Source organism: Athene cunicularia, assembly GCF_003259725.1.
Source record: "Athene cunicularia isolate RWA chromosome 1 unlocalized genomic scaffold, athCun1 chr1_part1, whole genome shotgun sequence".
Lineage (NCBI taxonomy): Eukaryota > Metazoa > Chordata > Aves > Strigiformes > Strigidae > Athene > Athene cunicularia.
Genome location: NW_020799091.1, coordinates 97,899,434 through 97,915,405, shown reverse-complemented (window position 1 = coordinate 97,915,405; position 15,972 = coordinate 97,899,434).

The window sequence follows — 15,972 nt, the reverse complement described above, 5'->3', positions numbered from 1 at the left end:
TTAAATTAGTGGGATCAAGCTTCTGAATTGCCCCTGGAAATATTTACTGCATAGCAGTTACCATCATGGGTTATTCCACTGACTGACCTGAAAAAAACTGCTATTGTGATATATTAAATTGGGGGTGGGGTGGGGGGTGGGGTGAGGCGCTACTGGAATAATGAAACATTGCACAGAGAAAAGCAGCAGCCAATGAAGAAAAAGACAAGATTCTTCTTATTTCCTGCAGTGATCTCTTGCACACGATGAAATATGTGTATTTCATGATGGTGTGTAAAGTGCACATATGATGCCACCAAGAATGAGATGTGAGATGGCCGGCATGATGCAGGGGAAATGTGGCCAGGACTACACAGGTGTATGGTGTTTAACTGCCCTCCGTTTCAGGGAGGGGGAAGTGCCTAAACCCCTCCAGGGATCTCGTCTTTGATCTCTGTTAACTGATACAAGGTTATTCACTATGGTAGTGGGGAAACTGGTTGCAGCTCAGTTTATGCAAAGCAGAGGCTTTGTGAGGAAAGATGAAATAACACATATCCATTCAGTATCACAACCTGGGCACCTAGTTACTTGTGACCTGAGTTTACTAGTGAAAAAGCTCCCAAAGATTCTCCATCCTCTTTAGGACCTCCAGGTGATAATGGGGGTCAAAAGCCTGTCGCATTCTTCCTGGGCAGAAGCTGAGAGCCTTTTTCTTTTCAAATAGGGCAGACTGATCCATGTTCTCATCACTCGAAATATTTTAGAAGGTAGATGTGACTCCTGTTTTGAGGATGTGATTTGCCTGAAGAGTCAACATGTTATCAGAGACATAAAGGGCAAAGACATGGACCTACGTATGAAGGGAGCTACCTTTTACCATTTGACCTCCCTCATCATTCAGAAACTGCAACCCAGAGAACTTCATCTCTCTTAACTTAAACTATCAACTGGTGGCAGCAATGGGCAGGGAGTGGTATGTCCTGAAAAGGACAATTTTCAGGAGAGGCTAAACTGAATTTGCATCCAGTGTTAACCCCAGCTTTGCAGGTCCTCCTAGGGTTTTGCTGGATGAAGGAATGAGTCAAACCAACAGCCAAAGGAAAAGCTCAGAGTCCCAGAGGATGGGTGGTGAAATGTGGTTCAGCTGAATTTTCCTACAGGCATGGATGCGGTCTCAATGCCCAGCAATGCAGCGAGCCCAACAGTGTGACTGGTGCAGCACCTCACCAGTGGCCACCATCCGTGGCACCCTTCCTCCCCATTTCCTCAAAGGGGAGATTTAATAACCATGAAGTTACTGCAGCAGCAGCCTGTGGGGATGCCCCCCCCCCTCAACTGCTTAGTCAGGCTGGCTCAGCTTTGCTGGGAGGTTTGCTAAGGGCCAGAGCCAAGGCTCGGCTCATTCTTGTGCTCACCTGCTGCGGGTGTGTGTCAGCGTGCAGGTGTGTGGCATGTGCCCAGAGCCAGGGGCTGCAGAGCCAAGCAGAAGGCAGGGGGTGCCTCTCCTCCTCAATTTCATGAGAAGCATCCCAATCTGGCTTTAAAAATACTTGCTAGAATATCACCAGTGAGGCACTTTTTCTCACTGGTCTTACATGGCTGTTGATAAATGTGTGAGTAGGAGTGGAGACTGGTTAAAGTTTCCACTGCAAAAACACCATTCAGGGGGTTGTTTTGTGTACACTCCCCATAGCTGTGGACCAGACACATGAAATACATCAGTTTGCAGTCAGGATGCAATGCATTTTGCCTTCCTCAAAGTTTGGGTATCTGGTGCACAATAAGCAGCGAGAGGCTAGCTGGAGGCACAGAAGCAGAGGGGTCACGTCTAGAGCTGAGGGAGCATCCAGTCTTATTTTCCCAACGCTCATATCCCAGGGAGAGCAATGGGTTTAGTCCTGGCCACTGTGTTACTGGCTATATACTAGTGAATGAGAGAGATTACAGAGAAGGGTAACTACAGTGATTAAAGGTCTGGAAGGAGCTACCTATAAGGAAAGATTAAAGGAATTAAATACATACATATAATTTGGGGCAAAAGGAAAGCCAAGGGGACAGCGTGACTGTGGTTTAAAAGTACATGAAAGACAACTATGAAGAGGAAGGGAAGGGACTGTTTTCATTAGTCAAAAATGATAAGACAAGAAATAACAGATGCCAACTGAAGTAAAATGAGTTCAGTTTTAAGAGCAGGGGCAACGTTGATCTTAAGATCAAATAGACAGAAGAATATGCTCCCAGGGAAGCTGCAGATTCAACATCACTTGAACTTTTCAAGTCAGAGCTTGACAAGCACCTTGGAGGGGAAAGTTTAAGAAATAGTAGAAGCAAAGCCAAAAAGCACCAGCATGACCTAGAAGCCAAGATGATTTCGAGGCCATTCTAGAGGGCTGTGGAAAGCAAACACTCACAAACACTCAGGGCTTTTGGATGATTTTTTTCTCCACATGGTTCAAAATTAAAAGGGTGGGGGTTGGGGGGAAAGGCTAAGCAAGGAAAATTAGTCATTTAATATGATTCTACTGTGGCTAATCCCTAGAGGAGAAGTCAATTACTTGAAATACTTGGGAGTATGGGGTGGAGAAGGGAATGGAAATTGTTGAAAAGTTGCCATCCGGCATAAGTACTTGCTGGTTTGGAGACTTAAAAAATACACATTGTGTGCCATTATACTACGCTCATTACATGCCTAGATTAATGCAGATAACATCACCCACACCTTGTACTTTCTGTGGCATTTTATGTACTCAGGTTCACATCATAACAATCTCCAATACTAATTGTAACATTTGGGCTTCTGATCTGCTCCGGTAGGATCACTACATGTGCCTTGTACCAGCAAATGGGGAAAAAAAGGGTAAAAAGTCCGGCTCCTTTGGTTCCAGGACATTTAAAAGGAGCAGTGAATTCGACCCACCTGGATAGCAGGGAGTATAAGGAGGATTCTGCAGATGGCACAGAATTAATAGAACTACTTTATTCCCCCTTCCAGCCCCTCTGAGGGCAAGGGCATGCTGGCGGAGCAGGAACTGCAGTTCAGCTGTCAGCTGGCCCTGAGTGCTCCGAACAGCTCAATTCATATTGGAGAAGCCCTAATGATATTCTGATTTATGCTAGAAGCTGTGCAGGTAACTTTCCCTCCCGTGCCCCAGACTTTGCTCCTGCAGTGAGCGGTGACTGACCAGAGATTCAGGTCACTGAATGTACTCGGTCTAGGGAAAATAGTTGACTGTAGCCATGGTGCTAACAGGCAAAATGTAACAGTAGCATTCACACTTCATCTGATCCAAATTACTTGGTATGGGTTTGCCTTTCTCAGGGTCGATTTGCTTGATTTTCAATCAAAATTAAGTATGAATTATAAATGATAGCAAGTTCCTATAGGGTCATAAGCAGGAGATTGAAAGCCCTGGTGTATTCCTGGGACAAAGCTCCTTCCCTAGGCACCCCCATTGCACTTTACTGCTGACCTGGGAAGTTCTGGGACATCATCTGTGGCCTCTTGACTGGGAGGGTCTCACTCTGCCAGAAAAACACCCTCAGTTACAGGAGAGTTTTATGACATAAACATTGTTTATCAGCAAATAAATAAGACATATCAAAACTTCGTACAGAAGCCTAAATCACTACTAACTTTGGCCCAATTTTGAGACAGTGAAATTAAGATAGAAAGATTTTAAAATCCCCGAATGTCCTCCCATTGTCCCTCTATATAAGGGGTGTGTTGTTCAGGTCAACAAGATGCGGAGATGCTTTGATCCTAAGGAAAAGGAGCTCCTAACAGCATAACAGAAAGGAAGAAAGATGGCTTCCAGAGAACACTTGGGCTGCAGTTAACAGCTAGGGGAAATAAGGATGCTAACTGCATCCTTTTTCTTCTTCCCACATTACTTTCCCCGTTTAGAAACTGTGACGGATTAGAATGATGAAACAGGAAGTGTTCAGAAGAAAATGATGAGTTATTCCCAGTATAACATTGTGATGCTCGTATCAGCAGGTGATATTATTAGGAATTTATTAGGATATTATTATTATTATCATTGGAAAGCACTCAGTAAAGGGATAGCTTCTCTGCTTCTCCTGTCCCTTCCTGCCCTTTATCTCCTGTTTTGAAGGGTCAGGACAGGTTTTATTTCTTACTCTCCATTTCACCTTGTTCCATCACCCATTCAAGGATGATGGGGTAAATTCTGGTAGCTTCATTGCCCATGTGGGAGTGCTTCACGCACTGAGTTTGCAGAGCATTTCCAGTAGCTGCCCAACAAACTGGCAGCGAAGGAATGACTGGGGTCTCTTTCCCAAGGAGGCTGTTGAAGGGAGCTTCAGGTTTAATTTGACTGGGTGAGACAGAAACTGCCTTTCAGTCTTGAATCCAGTTTGCTACTTCAAATAGAGCTAGTTTACTTTCATATTTTTTCAGCCCTCCAGAAAAAAGTATGCAGTACCCTTGCCATGTAAGCCTCAGCAGGAGTTGCTGTAGTTAGAGAGGGATTCTTTGGGGGACAGATGCTGTTGTCCCAACCCAGAGAGCCCCTTACCCACAGCTAACATGAAACCTCCTCCCACCATGAATCTCAGGGCGATTAGAAGTAGTAAATCCCAGATACCTCTTTTCTATAGGAGGCACAGACACAGATTTGGCTAGAAGCTGGTCCTCACCCTGAACTAAGCTTCTCCCAGTGTCTGTCTCAGATGATAGGGCTGGTCTCAGCTGAACCAGGCCCTGTGCGTGCTTTCAGCTGGCAGCCGAGCCTGTTCCACACCTGTCTGCTCTCCACTGACCAGCACACTTTATATTTAACTCTCCTCAGCACAACAGTGACTTCACGCACAGAGCAATGATTTCACACAGAAAAGGGCTTTGCTTCTGAGCTGTTAGGGGCATCATGCTCGGAGCTTTCACTGAAACATCTCTTGATCGAACTGGGGATGGGGGAAGAAAAGCCTGACTGAGATGCAAAGGCGCTATTAACCACACTCAGCACCACTAATGCATTCTCACAGCCACAGACAAAGCCACAAGTTAAGCTCCTAAATTGTTTCTTCTCCACTTAACATCCCACCTGTGCCTGACTCTGCCTACGCTTAGCAGGTCTGAGCCTGGGTATGCCAGCGTCACCCCATACTAGCTGCCCTGTACCCAGTGGGAAGCAGCTGCCCTGTATAGCCCACCTCATCAGTGAGCACTTAGAAAAGTTTCAGGAATACATGTCAGACTCTTTAGTTATAGACCTTAATGACAGTAATAAGAAGACAATATATTTGGGTAATTCTGAATGTGATCGATAAGGCGGCACCAGTGTTGGCCACATATACGCAGGTAAGTTTCTGCTGAACTTCACCTGGTAAGATGTATCTGCAGTTTCAGGCTGAGCATGTGCTTACAAGACAATGCCTAGGAAGGAGTAGGGCATACTAGGACTGGTCTTATCTGTGTGTAAGGTTGTAACTCTTTTGGTTTGATAATGAGAATTTACTAGAAAAATCTAGTACAAGTGTGTGTGTGTAACATGCTTTACATAGGATACACACACCCAGTGTTTTAAGTCCTTTCCATGTTAATGAGGCTTCAGTATCAGCTGCTCAGGACTGTATGTAGATGCTGAATGTTACTTGATTTTAGTAGCAAAAGGACCTGATGCTCAGCTGGTCTCATTGGCAAAGCAATGCCTCTGCCAACCAATTGATGGCGACGCCTGTGTATAACAGATGAAACTCTGTCTTGGGATCTTTTTGTGTATTTCTTCCCTGGGGTGCTCTGGGGTTTGTAAATGACAGGTATAGCTAGATATATTTCTCCTCACTAAAATCTTGTATGACTAATCCCACAGTGGCATAAGCAGGGGAAGCAGGAGTTTTGCAGGCCAGACTCTGCACTCCTTTCAAAATGTGCCCTCCACAGAGCCAGAAGGCACCAGAATTACTCAGAAGGTTTATTCTTTGTGATACTCCCCATGGCATGTTGCTTATTACTGGCTCTTATTTTTGTTAGTTTAAGGACAAGTATATTTCCCAAATTGTTTAATTCCTTTTAACATCTTTTTTTTCCGTGTAACTTTCTTTTGGTACTACAATTACAGTTTAACCCATAAAATTGTTTTACAGTTTGATTAGTTTAGGGGACTTCCACAATTTGATTATTTTAGGGGACTCCTGAACTGGTGCAAATGTTTGCAGGAACCACCTGTGTCAGTTGGTTAAATGAGGACTTTCCAAGACATTCATGTTCATGACAGGCTATTCTGAGCTCTTAATTTTTTCCCTTTCACAGGCCAATTTGAGGATCTTCTGGTGGAAACAGACCTACCCTCAATGCCCCAAGGATAACTCAAACCAGGTCCAGATACCCTAGAACAGCAGTACTAGCGATGGGCTCATTTTTAATTTTTAGGGAAGCCAACAAATTCTTTAGTCTCGTTGTCACTCTCAGTGTCGTTCTTGGTCTCAATGTCACTCTCACTGCCTCTGTTTAAGCTGTGATGATTCCTTCAGCTCTCCACAGCCTAAATCCTCATTTAACTTCAGTGCAAATTTCCACTTTATAATATAGTCTCCAGGCAAGGTATAACAGTATGCCTCTGCTCATACTGGTGGGCCCACATCAGTTCACACTAGGCAAACACGAGTCCATTTCCAGTGTTAATCAATACTATGCCAAGACTTCACTCTGCATCCTTTTGTGGTACCCAAGGAGGTTCACAGCAATTGGAGGGATGGGGCAAAACGACTGCTTAACTTGTAGGGGAAAAAAAATCACCTCCCCACCGGTGAGGGCAGGATTGGTGGGGAGAGGCTTCCTGGAGAAGACCTGGGGCTCATGGCTGGACTGAACAAATGCATGGCTGGTGTAGGGTACCCAGGCTCTGCTGGGCATAGAGGGATGGCCTCTGTTCATTAATCGTGGAGATCTTTCCTCTGGCAGCCACTAAAACAGAGGGTACGTCAGAGGCCACCCCTGAACTGTGTGACCTGCAAGCACTGTAGGTGTGACAGGGGTGTGGCAGGGGTGTGACAGGGTGTGAACCACCTCTGTCCCCATGCTTTGCCTTCCCTTGGAAGAAAACCAGTGTGTGAGCACACTGAGGGATGTCTGTAGGGTGTTTCGACAGTCCCAACCGCCTGTATGACCCAGGGAGCAGGTCTGCCACAAGCAAGAGGCTGGGCAAAGCCAGACCCCCTGGGTCTGCCCCGGGGACTCGCGGGCGGTCCTGGAGCAGCATGCAGGGTGACTGTGCGCCGGGGGTAGCTGCTCCCGCAGGGGCTGAAGGTTGCATTTCCAGGGCTGACAGTTTTGTCACCCTCACCACCAATAATTGGATTTAAACTATGTGTAAATAATTGCTACAAAAGTGGTACTTTATTTCAATGGAAATCATTGCTACTCCTTTTGGGTGGTTTTTCTCTTAAGCGTTTTTAATTTACCAGGTATCTCATCTACTGCCTTTGATCTCAACCATAGATCTCTCCCAGGTCGTAATGAGGTGCAACTTCGTATCAAAGCCTCAGCCCTCATTTGTCCAAGATGAGATCTGTGCAGCCAGTGAGGGAACAAAGCCTGGTCCAGGGAGAGGGAGGGTGCAGCTGAGGTGAGTCAGGTCCCCCAGTGCATCCCGAGTGGGGATTCTGAGGCAGCCTGCTGTCCCTCACCTCTTCCTCTCTGATGCCTCCTTGTCCCCAGACAGGGATGCTGGCCTTGGACCACCTTAGGGCTATTCTCCCATGGCCTGGCAGTTTCCATGCAGTAGGATGACGATCTAGTAGGGCTTAAAAAACCCTAATGCCTCCCATCTCCCCCAAGCTACAAAGTCCTCCATGAGCCTAGTTCTCTGCTTACTCAGCTCTAACTGTGAGGCCCTGATTTGTGTCAGGGTAGGTGAGAAGAAAAGCTGTAATTCCAGACCTTTAACTTCAGTCTTGCTACAAATCTGCTCTGGAATATACCCTAACCTTATAGAATATTCAAGAGCATGAAATATTCTTGGCAGCAAGTCATAATAAATGGCTCCCTGAATACCAACTACAATACACAACTCTTTTAAAAGGAAATTTGCTGTACGGTGAACAAAGCTTAGCAAGATTAGCTCAAGATCATATTTGTCTACTGCTCTTTGGTTACAGATGTTGCACATGATATCCAGTGGCACAATGTGCCGTCTATAAATTGTCAAGTTCATTTTAAAAGACAACAGAATATTTTAATCTGTTTTTCTTCTAGCTCATTTGCACAATTATGAAATTAGGGACTGCAAATACCTTAGTTTTAGCTTTGTTAGGCAACAGACATATGTAGCAATATGTTTTAGCCTTTCCTAGCTGACACAAAGCATTCTTGCATGGTTTCTAGGTGTGAGTTATCACCATTAAATAAAACCTACACAGGACAATATTAAACAAAGGTAGTTGCTAGTTTAGTTTATGCACTACACAAACCATCTCTTGTGACAGCCAGTTAACATTCTGTTTATTTACAGTATCTTTGGTGTCTTGCAAAGCAAGAATGATATGCATCTGCTAAAACCAGAATCTAAAATACAACAAATATTTCTAACTTGACACTCACATTTGTCCTGGGCAACCAGCTCTAGGTGGCCCTTCTGGAACAGATGGGTTGGACCAGATGCCTTCCAGGGGTCCCTTCCAACCTTAAACCTTCCAGGATCCTGTGAGCCTTCTGTAAATTGGTTCTTATTCTATGCTCTTAAGTAAGAACGAAATTAAGAGGCTAATTTCTCAGATGCTGTGAAAAGATAACCACTAAGAATCCCTGTACCTTACAAAGCAGAAAGCATCACACAAACACCAAGATTTATTCCAGGCATGGGTCATAATACCCCAGACAGGTCAGAAAAATAATGTCTCACTCTTTTGCCTGCTTTTGCAAAGCCTAATAAATCACCCAGCCATGTGGTAGGCTTTTTCAGTGTTTGTACTGTGTGTGAAGCTCTGTAGAAGCAAACCAGGGAAAGGCCACACTTGTCCCAGGGGCATGGCACCCGGCTGCTCCTCTGGCAGTCACAGCCTGCGCATCATCTCTTAGCACTGGGGTGGTGACTCCTCTGTCTCGGGCTTTATCTAGCACTTAGGTATACTGCAAAATGATTCAATGCCATCTTCCCAAGTGCTCTGTAACAGAAATAAATGGTGATCCTCTCAATTTGGCACTGATTTAGGATGAGTGGAATTCGGAGTTCAAGAGGTTCGTGGGCTATAAATCTGAAGAAAATTTGCCCCCTCATCTAATTGCAAATGGAAACTTTGCTCCAGTTAATGATAACAGCAACGCCCCGAGGAAGGTGCCATACAGACTTGCTAGAACATGGGGTGGGAGAAGAGCAGTGAAGGAATATTTGTGCAGGAATGAGAATTAATACCTCTTCCTTCCCTCATTTCCAACTTTTATTCTTTCATCTTCACTGGATCTTTTAAAATCAAAACCATAAAAATATTTAAGACGTTGTTATAAAACCTTTTCACATGCAGATATCAATTTATTCACTTCAGTAAATATTTATCAGAAAAAGAGTCACTAAGAAAAAAGCTATGAACAAATTTCACAGTATGCCAAATATTAGAAAAGACACATGATGTCTTTCTGGCACATTGTGCAGGAAGTACTAGTAATGCTGGAAAAGGCAGTTGTTTTATTTACAGATACAGAGCAAAATGGACCATGGCAAGGTCTATACAATTTGTCAATGTTTTGTTAAAATTCCTATTATTTTGTCTAAAATATCCTTGCGATAAAAAGTTGTCTTTGGTGCTCTGATGGGAAAATTTTTACCTTGTCATTTTTGAGGGATTAAAAACTCCGAGCTAAGCCATTTGTTGGTATGAAAGAGCATCACTGGTGATCATAACCCTGAGACTCAAATCAATTGATAACGACCATTTGCACTACTACTCTGTGATCCCTTTACTATCGCAAAGGTGTAAATGATCAAATATTAAGTGTCATCATACGGACATCACGTTCCACCACCACACTCTGCAACACAATTCCCCCCGTCTTCCGTGGCACCTGTATCCCAAGCATTTGAAATAAAAACTGTTTTGAAGTATTTCCTCTGAAGAAACTGATTCAGTTAAAAAGGCTTGCAACATGTTTAACAGACTAGTGAAAGCTCCCATACATATTTAACTGTCTCATGGACACATGCACAAAGTGAGAGGTTTCCTTATTTTGCTCCAACATAAATTATATTACTTCAAAGAGTTTTTTCACCCAATACTTTCTATTACTTTACAATCAAGATTTCTATTTCATGATAATACAAAGAAAAACTTTTTAAAAGGAAGATAAAGAAGTCTTTACCAAAAAAGCCAGTAGCTGCTCTGTTTTTCCTCATCAGGTACATGGTCCAGGATAGAGGAGAAGAGATACTAAACTGCCCGTGGTTCATATTTAAGTTTATATGATAGCCAGGCAGTGGGCAGACACTGCAGAAGACCAGCAGAAACTAAACAAGATGAGGGGAGAGCTCTTCCTTTTCACTCCACTCTTTCTCTGCCCTAGAGATCATTATTTAACATGAGCAAATTGAAAAATGACATGCAGCCATACTTAGTATGTGTTTTTTTTTCCTTCCACTAACCAAACTCACATGAGACTTCCCATCTTTCTCTCTCTGCTCTCCCTCCCTCTCTCTCTCTCTTTTTTTTTTTTTTTTTTTCTTGCCTCAGGCATTTATAGGCTAGTAATTTTCATTTAGCTTCTCAGATGATTTCTCTGCCCAATTAGAGTGGAAGTGGATGAAGATTTAAGTTCAGAGTTTTGCTGTTAGAAATCAGCTTGGGATTGTTCCTGTTGTTTCAGTTGATGCGCTGTTTCAAAGGTGCAAGGGTCTACTACCAGTAAATAGAGTAATGATACGAATAACGATTCTTTCTGCAGACTTCCCCTGCTCAGAGTATTTTATAGTCACTAACACCAGACAGTGGTATCATGAGAATGTCTCTGGCCATGAAGAAGAGATTTTTTTTTTTTTTTCCAATAGATACTCAGGACGGTTTAAGGCCAACCCCTTTGCCCTGTACACAGGAATAATTCCAGTGACATTCCCGGGATATGTCTGAAATGGTAACAGAGGTTGGCCACTGTATTCTGATAAATCCATAAATATGACTCAGTATCTGCGCAACTTGAAATTTCTTCTGTATGTGAAGTGATACACATTTCAGTTCCCTGGTCTTTAAGAGGAAATAATCCTTCCCAGAAGCGTACAAGTGCTATATACATATAAAAGCCTGTCACATTTGTCACCAACTGTGAAATTCAGCAATTTCATAAAATTAGTAGATGAATAGATACATGGATGAATGGAAGATAGGCAGGTAGAGAGATTTTGAAAAGTGTTAAACCAGACTCTAAAGTTCAGTTCAGCTGCTTTGCAAAGCATGCCACAATGCTGCAGTCACCGTAAGTGCAAAAGACATTTGGAGGACATCAGAACCTAGCTCTCAATGAAGATTTACAGAGCAGCTCTTGTACCAACGCAGCCAACGCAGCATAAAACCCCTGCACACTTTTTTTTTTTTTTTTTTTTTTTTTTTAAGTGGGAGAGTGTTGACTAGGATACCAAATGTATTTCCTATACTTTTAAATCTCATCTTTTGTAATCCATTTCTCCTCCTAGAAAATGGAGAGATGGTCATAGACAGTGATAAGAAAACACAAAATCAACTAGGATCAGTTGTATCTTGGTAGACAAAAGGAAATGTTGCCAAATGCATAGCTGATGTGGGGTTTCTTGTTTGGTTTTTTTGGTTTGTGTTTTCCAGATTCCAGGATGGGATGTTTCTAATGAAATCAGGGAATGCATGTGGAAACAAAAGGCTGTGGGATTTACTGGGATTTGCTGCTGGCCAAATTTCACATTTCAAGTTGAGATCACTGTTAGCGTTTTAAATATTATATTCTATAAAAATGCTAAAATCTCACTTGCCAGCATATGGCCACAAACCTATAGGCCCTACAAACACTTCAACACATGCAACATTGCCTATGAGGAAAGTTGCGTGTGTGCTTCAGCCAGTCCTGGAAGGGCCAAAGCTGTCAGTCTGTGAGAGCAGGTCCCAGTTCCTGTGGAATCACAGGAACTCTTGCACCACAGACAGTATAAAAGGGACTATGAAATAAAATGTACTTCTGGGAAAGGGTAATCCAGAAACTTTTGGGGGCTGTTTGGCCATTGTTCTTGTACTGAACAGGAAAACAAGAAGCAGTACATTGTTTTCCTTTCTTTTGAACTTTCTCTTACTATTGCCTGACTAAAGGAGAGCCCTGCACAAGAAACGTATTCCTTTTCCCAAGGAAAAGAATGGAACGAGGAGAAGAAAGAAAAACCCCACAGAAAGCCCTATGAAAAGAAATGAAACAGTACAATCTCTACCACTCTAGCAGCTCTTACACAATCCTGTGTTATGACATTATTCAACTGCCACAGGAGGACTGCGAGAGACCTCAGGCAAATGTTTCATCAACTGCACAGCAAGATGTTTCCTGGGTTTGCCGACAGTGGTTCGGCAGAGATGCAATAGCCCCTCTGTTACAGTGCAGATAAAGCACCCCCTGCTAGCTGCTATCTTCAGATGCTAACTCCACAGAAAAGGTTCCTTCTTTCCATCCTTCCATATAGTGTTATGTTTGAGCTTTTGAAATGTGCAGACCTTTAGTGCTTGGTTCTCTTAAGTTTGCTTTTTTTTTGTTATTATCAGTTTTCACCCTCCTTCTCTTATTGTTTGTTGCGATCTATCAGAGTGTGAGCACCTTGTGGACATTTACATAAAGATAAGGAATGATGGGGCTGTTCAAGATACATGTATGTTGACTTCAGAGAGGATGGATCTCCAGGGAAAACTAAACTACAGGACCTGGATGAATTTTGATTTCATACTTTTCTTCCCTCATATAACACCTCAGTTGACAGAAAATTTAAGAAATTTTACAATACTTTCTTTACTTACTTACTTTACTTACTTACTTTTGTTTGATGACTTTGTGATTCTAGTAAAAAACTATCAGTCCTTTCAGATGAATCTTTTTTATTCACAGTGTGACTGTGCGTTCAACAGCTCAAAGATGGTCAAATGATTATGCAAGTGAAACGCCAGCTAATTTTTATTGCATCAACTGCACTCTCTGTCCTACTGACCACTTTTCAGCTGTATGCTACATTGTTAGCTTTGAGGTGGTAGGGGGCAGAGAGGAGGTTCTGAGAGCCAAGGAAAGGAGGTATTTTTAATTTGTACATATATACTGCAAGTGTTGGTCCAGCAGTAAATTCTGACCCAATACTTATTTAAGGCAGGCATACATTTTGGCAAGGCATTAGCTTAAAAAATGGAAATTTGTTTTTCTGGGGGTGCTAAAGACCTGCGACTCTCATGGACTTTCAGTGAAGCCATTGGTGTTCAGATCATCTGGAAGTCAGGGCTGTGATAATTTTTTAATCTCAGTAATCTGGAGCATTACACAAATTTTAAGATTAGTCCTTGGAAATCCTTATAATCTGTTTTGTAAAGCAAAAGTAAACATCAGTCTGAAATAAAATGGAAGTAACTGGGAACACTGTGCCATTTGATGACATCCCATTACCAGGTAATATGAAAAGTGAAAGAGTATTAATAGCTTTTGTTTTTAGACTGAGGGGTTGTTAGCCATATAGCTTTCGAAAACTGTAAAAATAGCCCCATAAACAAATGCATGTTTCCTGAAGTTATGCAGCATTTTGTCTTCTTATATATTGCTCTTAACATCCCCACACATACTGCAGGACACCTGTCCAAACCAGCTTCATGTTAACAATAAAGCCTTTACTTCACTGAATATGCAAGACAGAAACACTGTGAAATGATTGTGTTCCCACACACATTCCTTTATGTACCTTGCAATGCTTTGGTAAACTTATATTTCTCAAATGCAAGGGTCTGGGCTCCCTAGAGAAATGATGGTCTTCTGAGGCCTGTGCTATAAAAAAAAAAAAAACGCATAAGGAAAGGAACGTAATCTGATGTTCCTTTCCCGTCTTAACATCCAGCCTCTGTCTCTGCTTTAAGGCTGTACAGAGAGATTACCCAATAAAGCACAGAGAGTTTCCCTTTAGGAACAGAAGTATTTTTAGGATTCTCTGAATTGAGCTAAATGATTGACATATTTTAAAAAAGCATAACGCAGACAAAAAGAAATGAAAGAGGCAAGTAAGAATGAAACAGGATGAAGCAGATGTCCTGTTTTTGATGTGCAACACCATCTTTAACTAGCTTTGAAGCATTACATCCTCTTTGCAGAGCATTTAGCAACCCCCTTCTGAAGCAGCTTGTTTTTCTGGAAGTGGGATGTCATAGGCATTTGCCCACATTTCTGAGGGGATTGCCAAACTTGTGGCCGAGGGTGGATTTCACTGAAAAATACAGAGGGCTACAGGGAAAATTCAAATGCCAGGGCGTTTTTTGGATAGGGATAATATTTTTGTGCACTTTCACCATGATGAAGCTGGATGTGTTCTCCAGTGAAACCAAACTCTGTGAGACATTTGGAGCAACAGCTAAAATTTCATTTGTTTTGGAGCTGCCTACTAGACATTTAAAAGCGATCAAAAGCTTTTTTTTTTTTTTTTTTTTTTTTTTTTTTTTTTACATGAGCTGTCCTTCCATCACTGTCTCCTTTAAGTAAAGTCAAAGAGTTGTGAAATGGTTACTTTTAGAAAAAGCCAGAGCCTTGCAACCTGGGAATAGCTTTGCTGACTTGCTGCTCTGGGGGCACAGCCATCGGGCAGCTGTTTCCCCCTGCCAGCATTGACCACTGCATCACGCAGCAGCAGTCTCAGAGGCGGTAGCAGCGCACACTTCATGCAGAGTTTGGGGTTTTTCTGTATTGCGTGGCCATCCCCGTGCTGAGCTCTGCTGCATTATTTGCAGGCTCAGGGAAGCACAAGGTCTCAGGTCGGTGCTGGCCAGGAGAGGGAGCTTTGCAATGACCTGGCCAAGCAAAGATGCCAACCCAGCTAGCCCATGCCATAGCCAAAGGCTAACTCTCTGTACACCCCGAGTGCCAGAGTCTCTGCCCTGATACATCTGCAGCAGCTGTATCTGCACTGATGAGCAGTTTTCATCTTTCTCTCCTCTGCTGAGAGCTACCCCAGGCTGTAATTACATGGCCACAGGGACGAGGTAAGAGTGCCCACAATCTCCCCCACCTCAAGCCAGCCACCTACCCACGCGCTTTTGACAAACCTTAAGTTCATTACATGAGAATTTCGTGCTTTTGACAAACCTTAAGTTCATTACATGAGAATTTCTCAGCCAGGCTCAGCCAGAATCACTGCAGAACCAACACATTTTCTGTCATCTCAGCTTTCCTCCTCTCCCTGGCTTTGTACCAGCACTGAAGCTAGTCCATGGACTCAGACTCAGATGCTGCCCTATGTGTCATCTGATGTAGACCAACCTGATTTGAAATATAGGACTGGAAACAACATTGGACACATGTGCCACAGTACAGATAAAATGCTGAAATGCCAAATGAAACCACACCTAGAAGCCTGACAGAGCTGTTGCCATGCAGATTTCAACAAGCCACCGACATCTCTGTCACCATCTTGGAGACCTTGCACTGCTTGGTTGCTTGACATTTGCCAAGAGACCTGACACAAGGCTAGCTGGGAGCTCATATCCTGTCTGAGTCTTCCTCCTGTATGAGGTTTCAAACTTATAAAGCTTCCCAGCAGGTAGGGGGCTTGCCCAGGTGGCCAGGATGAGCCATACCTAGGAGGTGAAGATTGCACAGCACTAGCCACCGAGCAGCCAGCTCTCTTAGCTTCTCCTGCTGGAGCAGGTCCTGTCTGCAGGAATAACTGAGTACAACTGGAGCAGAGACAGGACTGGGGCCTCCCACATCCAGGCAGGGCTGCAGGGGCAGTCTCTGGTTTGACCCAACATCCCACCCTAGAAGCTGAAGGATGTTTTCCAGTCAAAACAAGTACATATGTTTTT